The sequence below is a fragment of the Xyrauchen texanus genome, chromosome 35, assembly GCF_025860055.1.
Source record: "Xyrauchen texanus isolate HMW12.3.18 chromosome 35, RBS_HiC_50CHRs, whole genome shotgun sequence".
Classification (NCBI taxonomy): Eukaryota; Metazoa; Chordata; class Actinopteri; order Cypriniformes; family Catostomidae; genus Xyrauchen; species Xyrauchen texanus.
The window spans coordinates 15735523-15741093 of record NC_068310.1 but is presented as its reverse complement, the minus strand read 5'-3'; positions in this window follow the sequence as shown (position 1 = coordinate 15741093).

The following is a 5571-nucleotide window of genomic DNA, read 5'->3' as shown; positions in this document are numbered from 1 at the left end:
TCTAAAAGCTTTCTGTCCCTCCATTGACAGCTTACACAACTAACATTTTCAAGAAAAGTGGTAAAGACATGATTAAAGTAATCCATGTGTCTCTACTGGTTTAACCTCAATTTATGAACATAATCTACTACATTTACAAAATATGAATCTCCAGTGTGCGTTCATGAGAGCGCCACAACGCATACATGTTGTATAGGCCTTTATCACAGTGCTCGTGTCGTCACTTCCAATGGCGGATAGTAGCGTAAAGCGACTTCCGGTTTAGTCTGTAGCAATGGCGGCGAGCACAGCGAGGAATTGTTGTTGCGTTCCTAAATGTTCTAATAGTTCAACTAAACAGCCGTATCTCAATTTCCATTCTTTTCCAACCGATGAAAAAGCATAGAAAATGTGGATTCATGCTATTCGGCGGGATGAAGGCAAAAGTTTTGCAGTTTTAAAAGGGAGTACGTACGTGTGCTGGAAACACTTCACAGAGTCTGACTACTCGTCAACAGCCGATCGTAAACGCTTGAAACGTGGAGTTATACCGTCCAGGTTCGAATGGAACATTTACATTACATTTACATACATTTACATTTATTCATTTGGCAGACGCTTTTATCCAAAGCGACTTACAAAAGAGGAAGAACATCAGCGAATCATCTTAGGGAGACAGTGGTACAAAAAGTGCCATATTACAAAGTTTCACTATCATCATAATAGTATACAAAACAGAGTTAAGTGCAACAAGAAATGTAAATGTATATATATATATATATATATATATATATATATATATATATTATTATTTTTTTATTTTTTTTATTGACCGGTTAAGTGCTTTTGGAAAAGATGTGTTTTTAGCCGTTTTTTGAAGATAGAGAGTGAGTTAGCTTCCCGGATTGAGTTGGGAAGGTCATTCCACCACCGTGGTATGATGAAACTGAAAGTCCGGGAAAGTGTTTTGGTGCCTCTTTGTTTTGGTACGACAAGGCGACGTTCCTTAGCCGACCGCAGGCTTCTGGTGGGAACGTAGCTCTGCATAAATGTTTTAAGGTATGCTGGAGCAGACCCAGTGACTGTTTTATATGCCAGCATCAGGGCCTTGAATTTAAAACGGGCATGAACCGGCAGCCAGTGGAGAGAGACAAAGAGTGGTGTAACATGTGCTCTCTTAGGTTCATTAAAGACCAGACGTGCTGCTGCATTCTGGATCATTTGGAGAGGTCTAATAGCACATGCAGGAAGGCCTGCAATGAGAGCGTTACAGTAGTCCAGTCTAGTTATGACAAGGGACTGAACGAGCAGTTGTGTGGCATGTACAGAGAGGAAGGGTCTTATCTTCCTGATATTGTAGAGTGTAAATCTACAAGATCTTGCAGTTTTTGAAATGTGGTCTGTGAAATTTAGCTCATCATCAATGGTTACCCCTAGATTTCTGACCGTTTTGGAAGGCGAAACTGTAGTTGGACCCAGCTGCACGGTGATGTTGTGTTCAACAGCAGGGTTGGCTGGAAAGACAAGGAGTTCGGTCTTGGCAGGGTTGAGTTGAAGGTGGTGTTCCTTCATCCAGGCCGAGATGTCTGCCAGACAGGCAGCGATTCGAACGGTCACTGTGGTGTCGTTGGGCTGGAAAGACAAGTAGAGTTGCGTGTCATCAGCGTAGCAGTGGTAAGAGAAACCATGTGACTGGATGATGGGTCCCAGTGATGTTGTGTATATGGAGAAGAGAAGTGGCCCAAGCACTGATCCCTGAGGTACCCCAGTAAGTAACTTGTGTGGCTTGGATACTTCCCCTCTCCATGCTACCTCAAAGGACCTTTCTGAGAGATAAGAGTTGAACCAGTCAAGCACAGTTCCAGTGATACCCAGTTTAGAGAGGGTGGAGAGTAGGATCTGATGGTTGACTGTGTCAAAGGCAGCAGAAAGGTCCAGCAAAATCAGAACGGATGATCTCGATTCAGCTCTCGCCTGTCTCAGCGACTCGATGACAGACAGCAGGGCAGTCTCAGTGGAGTGTCCACTTTTGAAGCCCGACTGATTGTCATCCAGCAGCTTGTTCTGTGAGAGATAGGCGGAGATCTGATTGAAAACTGCCCTTTCAAGTGTTTTTGCCATGAATGGGATGAGAGAGACTGGTCTGTAGTGTTCTATCTGTGTGGGGTTAAGTGCAGGAACAACTGGGGGAGTGTTCGCCCAAAACGATCCGATGTGCTAGATAAGGTAACGTTAAAGCGCCAACATTGCAGTGAATCAGAGATCAGTAATGAACAGCCTGTAGTCTATTACGGACCCGTCCCACCCACAGACCATGACTACTCAACACCTCCGTGTCCAGGTCTTTTGGATGCTGCAGCAGAGAGAATTAGAGAGCTGGAGGCTGAAGTGTGAGCTTTGTCTGTCTCCCGCATTCAAATAAATAGACTTTGTCTCTCGGATGACGACTTCCGATTTTACACGCGCTTTCCCTCAGAGAAGATTTTCAGGATTTTTTTCTCCCTTATGTCTCAAACTATGACTTCCTTTCTACTGTGGAACACACACACAAAACATACAGCTTATGTGGCTTAATCTGTGTCTTCTGAAGCAATACAATCAGTTTTGAGTGAGAAACAGATCAAAATGTTACTCCTAATTCATTATAAAATGTGACATCTGATTGAAATGCTTCAGAAGACATGGATACAATTACTGGAGTCATATGGAGTCATTTATATAAAACATTTATATACTTATGTGTTCTAGAGAAGAATAGAAGTCATAAGTTTGAGACGGAACAAAGTAAATGATGATGAATTATCCTTTTTGGGTAAACTATGCTTTTAAATATTTCTCACAGGATGCAAATAATTATAATTTTTTTATTATTGCGCTAAACCGCCAAAAAGAGGCATCAATAATGATAGTAGTGCTACCACATATCATAAAAAAAAAATACTGTGATACCATTTTTTTAATTCACAAATATTTAAGCCAAAGTGATTCAATACTGTAATACTAAAATGAAACACTGCAGTTAAAACAGTTTTACAAAACCCTACCACTGAATATGAAATGTGTGACTAAACAGTAGCATGTAGGAGGAACAAACTTAAAACATTTTAAGGATGGTCTATAAAATAGAAGTGCACCCATCTACAAAACACTGACACACCTAAACATGAAACATTTAGGATGACTGAACAGTATAGCAATGGATATCAAGTAAAGAAATAAGCATTTCATTTTTAAGAGAATTCAAGAATAAGTCTTAAAAATGCACCAGTACACAATATACAGTGACATCTAAACAAAACATTATTATGCCAAAGGTATACATTAAAAACATCTGAAAATACATCTTAAACTCCCTAGAAGCAAAAATCTTATTCTTCAGGCACTGAATTCTGTTGGTACACTTTTCTCCCAATCCCACAAAGATGTTCTACACTGCCTCAACTGTGCATTTTAGTCCTTTTGGAAACTCAATATTTAGCATATAGAGAAGTCCAAAGAGTACCATGGAAGCAGAAAGGTCCTCCATGACCACAGTTTCCTCCAGGACGATGCTGAAGTTTAGACCTTTTTGTTGCCTGTGAGAGGTCATCCTCCGCGTGACTTTTCTCTCCTCTTGCGTAAGTCTCCTCTAAATCGGTGTCCTAAGAATTATATACATTTAAAGAAAAATGGTTGCGCATAAGTTTAAATAGAAAAATCAATGCTCAAATAAACTCTTGCAAACAAAACACGGCACATCATGTGCTAGCCTGATGTAAACACGATGAAAACGAACCACATGAAAACCATGTCAGCAGCTTTATTAAATATAACCACAGATTTCTTAAAAGAATGGTGATCAATGAAAATATGAGATGAACTAAAGTTGAAAACCTACTAGACAAGTCTTGGATATTGCATCACGCTCCCTGTGGTACAAAGGGAGTCCCTGTAGAGCCGTAGTGTATCTGTTGTCTGTAGGAGGGAAATAAATCATTTTAATTATGATTTACTTCTGCATGATTCCTTGCAGATCCAGGGAGTTGCCTGGCCATGGATCCAAATTTTCATTGTAATGATCACAGAGCCACTTTATTAACACTCTTGCCTTGTGATACCCCTTGCCATGTTGCTCCATCATGCTGGAAAATTCACGGATCATAACCAAATTGCTCCTGGATCGTTTGATTGCCATTTTGATACCATTCTTTATTCATGGTAGTGTTTTTGGGCAGAATTGTGAGAGAGCCCACTCCCTTGGATGAAAAGCAACCCCAAACATAGATGGTCTCAGGATTCTTCACTGTTGGCATGACACAGGACTCATGGTAGTGTTCACCTTTTCTTCTCCGGACTATCCATTTTCCAGATGTCCCAAACAGTTGGAAGGGGGCTTCATCAGAGAAAATATCTATGCCCCAGTCTTCTGCTGTCCAATCCTTGTAATTCCTGCAGAAATCAAAGTCATGTGTTGTAATCAGCATGTAGTTAGCCATTTTTCATGTTGGTCATGAAAACCATAAAACAGAATGGACATTCTGAGACCCTCAAGACTGAGCCTGTAGTAAAAAAAAAGAATTATTTTGAAATTCTATGAAGAGACAAATTTTTTTCAGGTCATGTGGTGTAACCCTGAGAAAATTTCTTGATATGTATAACTCAAAAATTCAAAGTATTTTTACAAAAATTTTAATTCCTTACCTTGAAAAATGTGTTCAAAACGTTTTTGAAATGATTACGTTTTTGTACTATCATGTATTCAAAGTTCAAGGAACGTATTATAATACTTTTTTTACTTGATGGTTAAACCACATGACATTTAAAAAATATATATTTTTGGTAGAAAATGCTATAAAGTTTTTTCAAAAATGTATGAAACCATATTGAACACAAAGATTACTTTTCTAAAAACTTGACACAAGTGTTACACATGATTTTTAAAAGATTTCTTATTTTTAACACTCCGGACAACCTTATTTGTCAATGACCCATAAACATTAGGACCCATCTTCCCACCCACCTGACACCCACCACCAGTTTGATACCACTGTCCCCTTGAATTGTTTTTACAAATCGACCACCGATTATAAGTGGTAATTATTAATTTTTTTAAATGTTTTTTTCTACTAAATTTTACAGCTGGTTTACAGTTCAAAATAATATTATAGGTCTTTCTTTATGTTATTATATTATTTATTTCTGATGTCAGTCAGTTCTGTCTAATTATTATTTACCACCAGGGATGGGTGCATTACTTTAAGTATTCTGGACTAAACACTGAATACTCTCTTATATGTATTCAGTAAAGTGTTCCGAATACATTAATAAGTAACATTTAGAATACAAGAATACTTTTAAAATACATATTTACAACTTTCAACAAAAAATGTCCTCTATAGACATGTCAGAACACCAAACATGGAAAATGATTCACAGAAATAATTTCTAATTGGCTAAAATGTGCAGGTTGACCTCCTCACTGTTTTTGGTTATTTTAAGTTTTTGTATTTTCTTTAGACACCCATTACAGCTGACATCTGTCAGGTGGGGATATTTTAAGCATGATTTTGCCCAAGTGTCTTCCCAATAACTTAATTAAAAAATAAAAGTTGT